Source organism: Pectinophora gossypiella, chromosome 15 (assembly GCF_024362695.1).
Source record: "Pectinophora gossypiella chromosome 15, ilPecGoss1.1, whole genome shotgun sequence".
Lineage (NCBI taxonomy): Eukaryota > Metazoa > Arthropoda > Insecta > Lepidoptera > Gelechiidae > Pectinophora > Pectinophora gossypiella.
In genome coordinates, this window is record NC_065418.1 from 699,246 (window position 1) to 713,150 (window position 13,905).

Here is a 13,905-nt window from a genome sequence, read left to right on the forward strand (position 1 = left end):
CATACAAACGGTTAGCGTCTTATTAGGAAAAGTTATTGATGAATTATATTGAAATAATAGATTATGCGTACGGTTTGGCCTCTGTTTGAATGAGGATCTTTCCAGGGTAAGTTCCTCAAAATTAATATAGATGGCGCAGGACAGGACAGTTTTTCTTCATTTAACCTTCTAATTTCATGGATAACGGTCATAAGCATCTTCCATCTTTGTTTTTGGGTATCTTTATGGACCCTTTTTATTACACCCAGGCACAAAACATCTACCACTCATTATTATTCTGATCAAAATAAAGAGAAGCAATATAGGCAGCAAGATAATTCTATGTATAATGTGATCCAAATGTCAAGCATTCTGCCATTACATTGTATTTTGGAATAATTATATGCCCGAGTAATGAGAAATTAGGTAATTATCACGTTTAAACTGATCAACGCCATCTATATATTATTGTTTTTGGCGAATGTAGCCTGGAAAATCCCTCTATTAGTGTCATTTGGATTTTAAAAGGCACCTGCAGGCTCTGCACGGCAACCATGCCGCGCGTGGCGCGAGTTATACCGAGCGCTTTGACAAATAGCCGTACGTCGTCTATCCACATAGATAGCATTCGCTACGTCTATTATTGGTCAAAATCCTCGATATAGATCGCGGCGCGGCGTAGTTGCCGTGCAGAGCCTGCTGGGCCTAAAATAGAGTTGTTGAGAGTGTTCTTTAAATACAGTCAGTGTTACTACAAAACAAAGACTAAAAGATAAACTATGTTTAAAACATAATCCGTATAGGCAAGAAGTCCCGAAGGCCGCGGCGCTACTGTCGCAGATTTTGCATAGACTTATTATGACTTGTCAAGTTAGTTTCATTAAAATCCACCAACTTCGTTCGTGGCGCGAAATACTATTTCAAACCTTGTTTATTTTTAGTTTGTGTTTTGTAGTAACACTGATAGTATTTGATGTTCCAGGTTTATGCGGTTATTATCACCATTACAACACATAATACCGGGTTCTTATCGCGTTACATCAGGGATACCTGGAAGTCTCGTGTTCTTTAATATATAATATAACGCGGTAAGAACCCGGTATTAAATAGAATAGAATAGAAATTGTTTTTTTTTTTAAAGCACGTCACACACACACACACACGACGACGTTTCCATAGTCTCTGCTTACCCCGGAAAATAGGCTTGTTTACGTCACACACAAAAACAAGACAATAGCATAATTTCATAAAAAAATTGCAATAATGCAAAACGGATGTTCGTCGGAATGATCATAACGTGGCTGTGGACGTCCTGATTTTTTTTTTGACGTGACTTCTTGTAGATTTGCCGCAGATGGCATTAACTACTTGGCCGGAGCACTAACTACTTGGCCGGAGGTCGTCCTGAGGTAAAAGGTTTTTATTATTAATTTTAACGAGTAATATTGTCTATTATTTAATTTGGTTCTACTTAATAGACCACAATTATAATTAGACCATAATTCTACAGCTAAGTATTTATTCTTTATTATTCTATTTTTAAATAATATTCATCTGAGTTTTCCTAAAAAGGTGCATAAACCGTTTATATAAAAATCGTTCCGGCTTGAATGCCATTCATACTTAAGCAATTTTTATACTAAAAAATATTTATCTAAATACAAACAAACAGTTAAGTTCATGCATAAAGGTATATTCACATTAATGTGATCCATATCAATTACCGATGTTTTAACAATAGAACAGTAATGGGATTTTGATGGCAGTTTGGTATATAAAACTAAAAATAAAGTAAAATTTAAATGTATTTCGACAATAAATTACCATCGGCTAAGTATTATAAAACTAATTAACGGCAATGAGCAGTATCTCTCAATCTCTCTGTATTCATTATATATTTACAACTGAATAATATTATATATCTATATTATTTATTATTATATAACATACAGTTAGTTACATCGTAAAGAAAACTTTGAGGGATGATTCAGACCATGATTCTGGGTTGATATCAAGTGGAATTTTAAAAGTATAGAACTGAAAATAATTAAAGAAAACGCAACAAAAGTCATGAATTTAACGACGAAAAATTCCACTTGATATTAACTCAGAATCAGTATTCGGTACAATGTCATTAACACCCTATATATATTTATATTAAGTATATATATATTTATATTCATGCATGTACCTACTGTCCCTAGTTAGTAAAAATATATTTAAGGTGCTACCTATATAAAACGTATCATATTATACATTTGTTAAATATATATTATAAAGAACAGTTAACGTATATATTGGAAATAAAAAAATGGATGTACTTACGTTTTTGTGTGGTATGTAGGATCTTACAATTGACTATCTCGGGGATTTTACGCTCAAAAAATAATTCTCGCGACGAATAAAAATGATCCTTATAAATAATTTCAAATCACATCTTTTTCGAAATATTAAATAATATTATAAACTTACTCTAGTCAAGTAAAACTGTCGTCTAAAATATATATTATAATTATTGTATTTACCGTATTGTATTATAGTTTTTAAATGTTGTAATTTAAAAATCTGACTGTCTTATAATACTAGCTAGTCTTTATATAATCATAATGTCATGCATCAACCCACATATCACAAAATTGTTTAAATAAAAATACGAAAAAAAAATTAAAGAAATATACCGAACTTATAACATCCTCGTTTTGAAGTCGGTTAAATATAAAAATAATAATGACGTAAAAACTTTAAATAATGTAAAAAAAAAAAGTGAAAAAAGTATATCGATATGTTTTTTGACTCGTAGTTATAAGTTATCATAGAAACATTGATTATTATTAGTCGTGTATTGGTAATAACCATAAAACAATTTGTCCTCAAAAAGTACGTATCATTAAATTTTTGTGAAAATTTAAAAATAAAGCTTTTATTTTCTAAACATGCTTTTCTTGCTCACTTTAAAACTATTTTTAATTTTCACGATGAGGTCACATTACTTGTTATCGTCGATATAAAGTTTTATAATCGACTATGTCAACCCTAAATATTCTAAACACAAAATCACATTTCTTTAGTTTAACCATAGAGTAAGGATGATACTACATATCGAACGTCAACTCTCCGCTCCCCACCAGCATCTGAGCTAGGTTTACCTCACCCCCTCGAACATAGTTTATTTTTCAATCGTATGGCATCAGACGTCACGCACACATATGCTCGTGTACGATAACGTCAATGTGTGGTGTCTGTGTAAAACAAATGTTTGTATGAAGTGCCCGGGGTATGGTTTAACTTTAATATAACCTCTATCATACAGTTACAGCTGAATCAGTTACAGTTTAAAATAATTTTAAAACTAAAATCCAATTGACTTTTAAATAATGTACAACACAGATTCTGATTCATTTAATGAATATTTAGGTTTTAAATAAAATAGTAATTTACTTACCCTATAAAATGTCACAATTTATTGTGATCGTCAACAGTAAAATATTATTATCGTAAAATAATAAATGAAGTCAGGATAATAAAATGACACGAATTTAATTATAAAAATAATAAAATTACGCGTGATTGTAACAGTACAACTGAATTACACACATCGGTACTCGTTTTACCATACTTTCTTATACAAGGATAGAGGGGAAGTGCGACCAACTAGCGACTTAAAAATTAAATTCAAAAGTCCTAAAATAAGGTAAAATATAGTTTTAGTTTTCTTATTATTTATTATTTAAATATCTGGAAATTCTGTTTGTATTTTCTTCAAACAAATTTCACAGATTTTTATTGTCAAAAATTAAATTAAAAATACATCAGTGCGACTCTTATTTTTCTGAAATTATTAGTGTAAGTAGGTATTTATTGATAATGTTGGTGGATATAATAAGTATTTATGGTATTATATTAGTATCTTATTGCTGGGGTGTTTTATTTTCCGTGTTTCCTTTATAGACAACATAAGATAAGTTCACGCCCAAGTAGCAACCGATTGTCTTAAAAGAGAATTGTAGATATCTTGAAGGCAAGTAGACTAAATCAAGCCCTTGTCTTGGATAAGTCTTATATGTCTCCAAGATATCCCTCAAGATGTCTTGAAGATACAGTTTAGTAAAAGTGGGCACATACTTTAACTCTTATACAAGACAGACTTAAGAGAACGTTAAGTCAGACTTAAACCCTACTTTAGACAATGTTCTTGCGTATTCTAAACTTAGAATTCTTGTAGTATCACTTAATACCAAAAATGTATACTTGAAGATATCTACAATACTTAGTTAAGACTATAGGATTGAATTGCACTGAGTCAATTGTAACTTAACGAAGTAAAACTTCAGGTCATACTAATACGATTTTTACTTCACGCGTCTTTATTTTAGAATATAATGGCGAACATTTACATTAACACAAGAAATGAAGTCTGTAAGAAAATGGCGTCTAAAATATTTGTTAAGTTGTTTTAACAAAAGGTTATTCTGCCGTTTCACATACAGGAAATTATAAACGCATGATTGTTTCTCGTGTAAAATCGATAGAAAGTGTTAAAAAACAGAAGGGCCTTTAATATACCAGAAAAATAATAATAAAATTTGGATTGATTATTCAGCAAATAAAAAAAATGGTGACATATAGTATAGAGAAATTCATTTTGTATTAATATGTGACAGCTGAACGCAGTAATTGTTACTACAACAGAGATATATATTAATTTACTTCAGTTTTTGACGATAATATTGTCAAAAAAATATTACATGTTTTCTTCCTGTAAGTGCAAAATGGCGTTAAGTAATATTTTTCTAAATGAAGTAAGACTTTAGAAACAATTGATTTCGTAAGAATCAGTTTAGAAAAGTAAAGTCAAGTTGCACTTCATCAAGTACTAGTTAAGATAAATTTTACTTCAATTGTCTAGGAGTATACCAACTTAAGACAAAAAGTATTTAGTGAATTCCTACTTAAAACTCTTATGTCTAAAGTGATCCTCTATTTTGATTTAGTAAAGTAATATCGTAAAATCATGTTTGTTTATTTTGTGCCAGAACCATCTATGTAACAAGTAACAATTAAAATCGAACAAGCTTTTAAAACCTATGGAAAGTATGTTTGTTTGAGAGGTAAGTTTTTCGACTCGTGGAAGATAAAAAATATTGTTATGCTGAGTTCTTACTTGGATAGGAATGTGATTTACTTAATTATTTAATATTTATCGCAATTGGAACTAACAAACATAAACTCAATTTGCTAATGAGTCTCCGCGCATACATTCTCATAGGTACCTACATGGTTCGCTGACGCAAAGTAGGTACGATCACCGCGCTTCTAATTGCCAACGGAAACAATGTGATTATTGTAAAAATTTACGAGTATCCGTTGAATATTGTATATACGAAGAACCCTTGCAATTTGATTAACGTCGTGTGTGTGCGCGGTAGTTTCTAAGCCCACCAAAAACATTATTGTTAAAAAAGGCGGCCCAATTCCCGATGACTTTATCAAGCTAAAAAAATAAAGGAATCGAATCTAATGCCCACTTTAAATGCATTTAACCATACACAAAACTTAAAATAGATATGTTTTGTTTATGATTGTGAATAAAGCTTAGTTAAAAATAGGTACATTTTTAAAATTATTAAAAGAAAGAATGAAAGAAGAAAGAAAAGTATCTAGACACGCGGTAGCGTATCAAGCCAAGTTCAAGAAATAGAACTGGCGAGCCGCACCGTGTGTAATATTACACGAACCATTTGCAGCCACTTTTGACCCCCTCATAAATCAAAAACTATTTTACATAAACGTATCAAATCGTATCGTATCGTATCGTAAATTTGACTCATATATTGAGACTTGTCAGATACATATAAGTGTTCTAAATTTCATAAGCTTATCTCAAACGGTTATTTAGATATTAATGTACAAAAATCCTCATTTTTATCATTGACTGACTGACTGACTGACTGACCTATAAATCAAAACTCTAACCCAGTTCCAGATGATCCTAGAGAGTTAAAATTTGGTATTTGGTAAGATAGGTAATTAGATGAATATAAAGGAAAAAATAATTAACTGGCAAAAAATAATTAGATTCTATTATGAACGCTTAACATAAATACCTAATTAGTGCCTGTACCTAACTATAGATGCAAGAATCAGTAAGTAATCAAAACTCATGACAGCCGGTCTTTTTGTGGTAGGTATGTGGATTAACTTAACATAACATACAATCACGCCTATATCGGGGTAGGCAGAGCACTAAGTGATCATAAAACCACTTGATGCCATATTCGACAAGTACTTTAAGGGTAGGTAAGCAAGTTGGAACATGTGTTTAGCGGTGATAGGTTGTCAGCTTTTCGCCCACGATACAACACAACTCACATCCATTTTACTAGCATATTATTTTTTTTAACTTAACGTGAATCTTAAACGAGTTTAATAGGTATTCAAATGTATTATATCTATAAAGTCGACTTTTAGTTTTGAATTTGTCCTTTTAAAAGGACCCACGCGTTACGAGGATATGTACTTACCTACAATAAGACAGACCTTAGGCTACAATATATTTATGTTATAAGAAGATATGATAATGTTATACTGTTACTTATAAATAAATTTCAGGACTGACCATTGAACTTGGCACCCATTTAGATCTCATTTCTTTTGTCGTTGAAGTCAACAACCAAAGCATTGCATAATATTGAACTTGGCTCTCATTTCACATTTATGTTTTTGATTGGATTTATTTATTATTAGACTAATAGGTACCTAATTTTATATTTGAACTTAGCAGGTTTTACTATAAAACTCGATTTTTCATGGTGTAGTGTTGCCGTGCGCTTAGATTAGGTTAGACTAGCTTAGTCATTTTTGAGAAGATTTGTGCGAGACGTAGGTACCTGGGCCGCCACACGCTGGATCGGATTTGAAAAACAGGAACTTACGATTTTTTTGCCAAAATTAAATGATTGTGTTATACCAATCGATATAAAAAAATGATGGCAATGAAGAAGATATCGCATCGCTAACAAAAACAGTGGGATGTGCATTATCACAGGTTAATTTTCTGTATTTAATATTCTGCCTTCGAAAACCACCAGATCCTTTTATTATTTGGACTTCATCCATCTTTCTGCTTGCTTCTATTTCGATTTTATCGTCCATTGAATAGACTTTTCTTATGTTTTACTTATTGTAGTCAAAAACGAATAAAACAGTCTTGTATAGGAGCAACAAATAATAAAAATTGCCTTAAGTATATCTAGGCAATCAATTTTTACTTTACAAGACTAAACTGATACTTCACTAAATCAATTTAGTGTTAAGTGAGCCTTCAAATAATCTGAGTAAAGTAAAAGAATACTTGTAGACTTAACAGTAGGCTGAGATAAGACTAAATAGTTTTGTGAATACTTAACTTGGTTTTGTGTATTCTAAATTATCTAAAGTAGGATTTGTTAAAAACTATATAGAATTAAAGAAGGAAATGAATTTATGAAGTCCTAATAAGTCCTATTTGATTTGGATAAATCTCACTTTAGCTAAAGTTTAGACATATATGACTTAATCACAATTCTTGATTGCTACTTGGGCGGCTATACAGAAAAACATGCCTGGCGAGGCGTGGGTACTTATATGTATTAAATACTATACACTCTGCTTACCCCTTTGGGGATACAGGCGTGATGCTAAGTAGGTGTTGTTACGTCTATACCCATTTCCAATTGCGCCATCCAAATCCATAGTCTTTGACTAGCCTAATGAGAAATGTATGTATGGGATAACCTTCTAAGTCCTCCGAAACATGAAAACGGTTTTCAACGTCGTATAGATAGTGAGTTAAACAGTTTTAACGATTTGAATGTAATTTTTTTTCGGTCAATTTGACGTTTAGCCTGTAATGTCCTAACCGAACTAGGGATCACTAAAGTGTTTATTGTGATTCGTCCCGGATTCGAACCCGAGACCTCCGGTACGTAAGTCCTCGTCAAAACATTGGACTACGAAGAGGTCTAAATCAATTTTTAATTTTATACTTGAATATTCATAAATTCGCATATTTTTTATTTCTATATATAAATACCTACCGCATAAGGAATTTAAATTCGATTGATATATTTATAATACATATTATTATAAATTACAAAGCATAAAAAATGGTAAGTACTTCTAAATAATGTTATGCAAATCCAGATTTTTTTAATTTTAATTTTGTATACACTTATTATGGTGTTAATTCCAGCAGACGCCGTCTAATTTTATTTTAAGTATAAGTACCTGTCATTTTCTTATCCGCTGAAAAAATGTCAGGCATAAAATTTATGAAACAAATAAAGGAGATCATCGGCTCTCCATACTTTGGCCGGCCCAAATATGAAAGTGCCGGCCAGAGAAAAAAAATGTATCGAACCTTTTAAGTAGATTGCTCTGAACATTTTTTACTATGACACCAAAAGTGGATGACCATTAGTTTGACTTTGATTGCATTTTAAAAATCTCGAGTTTTCATACATTTTGTAAAAAAAAATATTATGTCCGTTGGGAAAAACAATTATACAGGTGTATTACAAAGAACCGTTAGAACATTTATTAGTATGGCGCCAAACTTCTATGACCATTATTTTGACATTTATTGGAATTTCCGTTTTGGTTAATATGTTAAAATGCCGGCCATCGAAAAAAATACGTCAAATCTGTCTAATAGTTGCTTCTCAATATTTTTTAATATGACAACAAACATCTATGACCATTATTTTGACTTTTATTGGAATTTAAGTTTTAGTTCAAATGTGAAAAGTGCTGACCAGCAAAAATACCATGTTGAGAGTATCGAGTAGATGTCTGTTAACATTTTTTTATATAGCGCCAAACGTGCATGACCATTAGTTTGCCTTTTATTGTATTTTAAAAATCTTGATTTCTTATTTATTTTGTTTAAAATAAAGTGCTTTGGGCAAAAATTGCGGTACGGCGGATTACAAAGGACCTTAAGAACATTTAATAATCTGGCGCGAAACATTTTTGACCATTATTATGACTTTTATTCGTCTCTCTTTCCGTTTTCGTTCAAGTGGGAAAATGTCAGCCAGCGAAACAAGTCAAATCTTTTGGTAAACGATTTGAAACGTATTTTTTTACTATATTACCAAATATCGACTTTGGCGTTTATTGGACTTTTAAAAAAATCTTTTTTTATATACATTTTAACAATGACAACAAGCAGAGCTTTCCCAATGACTAGTTTACAGTCAGATAAATACTTTGTCTTTTTGTTTTGTGTGTTGTTAGGTGAACTTCTATATTAATACTATCTGATTTTAGATAAGACGGTGGCTGTAGTTTTTGCATTCGACTCAACGTTACGGCCTAAGTTTAGGTTGAATTATGGTATTGATTCATCTTGACTGTAGATGGTTACCACCCTCCAAAGATAAGCTTGCCATCTAGTGACGAAAATCGTATTTTGGCATGACGTCTGAAGTAGCTGTTAGGGAAGACAGGAGTCGGGCAGTTGTACTTTGCATGTATGCCGATCACAATGTTCTGGTGCTACTCGACCGATATAGCATAGTACCTCACTTTTCTTAAAAAATGTGTCCAAAGACGACCACGATATTACGCCTTTACCTGCATTATCGCCAGACAAAACTTTTTTCGCTAAAGTGTAGGTGTGTATGAAAACTCCAGATTTTTGAGACATCTAATTGAGTTCAAAATAGTGGTCATAGACGTTTAATGTCATAATAATAAACATTCTGACGATCCTTTAAATAACGCGCCTGTCATATTTTATTTTGAAACAAAATAAATCAAAAATCGAGATTTTAAAAATCCAACAACAGCCGAACTAATGGTCATACACGATTATTGTCATAGTGAATAATGTTTACAGGTATCTTTTCGATAGTTTTGACATGTTTTTTGCTGACCGGCACTTTTCACATAGAAACTAAAACGTAAAGTCCAATAAAAGCCAAAATAATGGTCATAGACGTTTGGTGCCATAATAATAAATGGTCAAATGGATAAGTTTTAACGGGATATACCAATATTGTTTCTTGGCCGGCACTTCACCTTTTCACCAAAATGTATGAAAAATACAAGATTTTTTTTAATTCGAATAAAACCGAAAATATTGACGCTACAGCTTTGGTGCCATAGTAATAAATGCTCAGACGGATAAGTTCTAAGGATATATACCATTTTTTTTACTTGGCCGGCACTTTACATTTTCACCAAAAATGTATGAAAAATACAGTTCTTTTAATTCTAATAAAACCGAAGATATTGATCCTACAGCTTTGGTGCCATAGTAATAAATACTCAGACGGATAAGATCTAACGGAATATAGCAAAATTATTTTTTGGCCGGCACTTTGACTTCTGGGCCGAAATCCGATGATCTCCTTTTAAGCAGAAATCTAAAACAACCTTTTTTAAACAATTAACTTGACAACCAATTTTACATCGGCCAATAACCCGACAGAGTTAAGTAGACAGCACGTCAAACGGATTGCATACCAGCAAGATGCCTATTTTATTCGCCCGGGTTATTCATTCGTTTTAAAATTAACTTGTTGACAATCATCCGTCATTTTCCTTTTCGGCACATAAAAACGACGGGTACATATAACTTAAAATAAAATTCACCTGCGGGGATCGGGGCCTAACTATTTTATTATTAGGTAGTCTAAACCAGCATTTAAGTTATGCTAAGTCTGTTATGCGGATTCATGAGGTGTTATTATGAAGATTAGATTACCTACGCCAATAAGACACTTTCTAGGTTACGTTCTCCAAAGACAATATAGATGGCCCGATTTTATCATTAATCGGGGTACATAATTATACAAAAATAAATTATTTATATATGTATAAATAATTGTTGTTTGATATTTGGATAACGTAAGAATTACGTTGCTACCTATATTTAATTTTCTTCTTTTTATTTTGATCTGAGTAATAATGGGTGGAAGATGTGTCTGTGTGTCGTTAAGAACAGCTTCACACTATTGCGAAGGCTGGTATCCGCACTCGGAAATGGCGGTGGATTGATCATGTCCTTAGAAGACCTGTGAAACACTTGTCCCGACGAGCTCTGACCTGGTGTGCGCGTGGAAAAAGCAAAAGGCCCAAAGACGCTTATTTGACCGAGAACATTCTCGGAATGTCATGGGAACAAGCTACAGAGGCTGCAAAAGATGGCAAGGAGTGGAAATCTGCTGTTCGAGCCCTACATCGGGGATAATAGGATTAGAAGAACAATAGGGGAGTCTCATATCCCCATTTAAACGCGGTAAGAACCCGTTATTATGTGCTTTAATTAAGAATAGGGGAGTTAAAATGGCCTCAAAAAATATTTATTTATTATATATTGCTATTTGACTTTTGTTGACATTGGTGCTAATTCCTGTAGACACCATTTATTTTAAGTTACATCTGTCATTTTCTTATCCGCCGAAAAGGAACGGGACGGGCAATCGACAAACATAAAATTTATGGAACTGGAACACACGTCAATTTTAGGCAGAAATCTAAAACAACTCTGTAAAAAAAATGCATTGGCTAATAACCCGACAGAATTAGGTTGACATCACACGTCAAACGGTTTGCATACCAGCGAGGTACCTTGTTGATTCGCCCGGGTTATTAACTCATTTAATCATTCATCCTAAAATTAAGAGCTGTCAAAATCCGTGTCTTTCCTTTTCGGCGGATAAGAAAATGACAGGTATAACTTAAAGTAAAATTAGGTGTCTGCAGGAATCGGGGCCATTGCGCACTTATTTATATATGCGCAAATGTTTCTTAGATGAACTGCTTCAATGTGGCCTTTTTAGACCCCCAGCCCCACAGACGCCGCTATTCTCAATGTACTGTATATATATAGTATAGACAATCTGACGTGACTATCAAAATGAGGATGTGTTTTCATCATTCGCTGAACATCGATGTGGGCAATTGCCCATAATTGGGCACCCAAGGTTAATTCACTTCGCTAAATGATCGCTACTTGTTTACGTCCATTCGGCGATGTGATATTAGGTAGCTAACCTACGTAATCATTATGCTTATGCCTATATAACAATAAACATACATACTTACAAAAAATACATTTAAAAAGACGATAAAATAATGAGTTCTTAGAGAGAGATTACACACAACAAGATATATGATCGTTTTGTGCATATATCGGTCCCGGCTAAGCTCCCGTGTCATATACATACATACATACATAAACTCACGCCTATTTCCGACCGGGGTAAGCAGAGACTATGGAATTCCATTTGCTTCATCACACCGCATTCATCAATTGTTTCATACACGCACGCTGGTTCAGAGTAGACCGTACTGAACCTTTTCATCACCCTTGTCATCACCCTAGCATTATCCCCTTTTCACAGGGTCCTATTTTTTTACAGAAGCGACTGCCTGTCTGACCGTACAACCCGCGAAGGGAAAACCAGCCCAATACTGGTTAGGTCACATACCTCCGAAAATGCATTTCTCGGGAATGTGGGTTTCCTTACGATGTCACCGTTGAGCACGTAATAATCATTTACGATCCAAACATGAATTCGAAAATAAATTCTACTATCATTGGTTTAGAAAGGAAGGCATCGACCCTACATCAAAATAGATCACATTATTTGTTAAAGTATTCCTTATCTTACACGAGCCTGGAGCCGCCTGGAGCCTGGCGAGTCCAATGCTCAAACCACTAAACCACAGGGTCTAATGGTTTGAGCATTGGACTCGCGATCTAGGTCCTCCAGTCTTTCGATCTACGTTTTTCGATGCAGTTTTCTTCCTCATCATGACAAGAATCGTTTCTAGCAGCCGCGGTAAGATACCAGAGGCACTAAAAAAAGAAAGGCGCTATAGTAAGAATTCAGTGAATTTACCCAAATATAAAATCTTTGCTGCCGCACTGTAGAAACACCCCGCGCTTAGTAAACGTGTTGTCTTAGGACCACCGTTAACCACAACTCACACTAGATTTGTTTTTTCTCCTATCCACCATGAAAAGGGTAAGTACGCTTTCAGCCAAGTATCCGGCAAATCTACAATAAGTCACGTCTAAAAAAAAAGACATAAAGGCAAGTGGACACACAAAACAGACAAACAGTTCAGCTTATTTCTAATCTCTTCTTGTAGACCAGGAAAGTGACAAACTCAGACCAAAAGAGGCAGATACATAAAAAATAGAATAAGAGAAAAATAAATATAATGCCCCTTTCTTCCGCGTGAAAAACAGTGTGGAAAAGTGCGTTTTATCCACATAAGAAACAAAAAGTGATTCGAAGTATTTATTTATATAAAAAGCACATTAACAATACATGCATATTACACATTTAAATATTAATATGACTTGTCCTAGTGCTTAAACACCTACTTATTACAGAATTGTGGACTGAATTTATATATAACAGTTTTGATAATAATACTTTGAACAATTAATTTCTAAGTATAGGTACCTAATTCATACACAGCATCCATCACAAGATGGACTAAGTACCCACACTTCACGGAGCTTTCTGTTAGACCAACGTGATGAGCCGTATCGCCGTCTATAATGGTCGAACCAACTGTGTTAGTTAAAACATAACTCATTCCATGAAAGTAGTACATTCATTCATTCATTGCAATCGTTACATGAGTCATGTCAGGGGCCTATGGCGGCTTAATAATAACCCTGACACCCGGGTTGATGGGGTTGGTAATCCATCTCACAATCCACACGATAGAAGAAGAAGGCTCATTGGTGCAAATCCAGTACCGGGGATCGAACCAGACGACCACAGTGCTTCATATATAACTTTATTAAAAATGAAACTGATGCCAAATAAGTGTGTAGGTACCCTGCCCTCTGGCAGAATGTAATCGAAATAAAATATCAACTTACTATTAATTTGTAACTGAGACTTTCAAAATTGT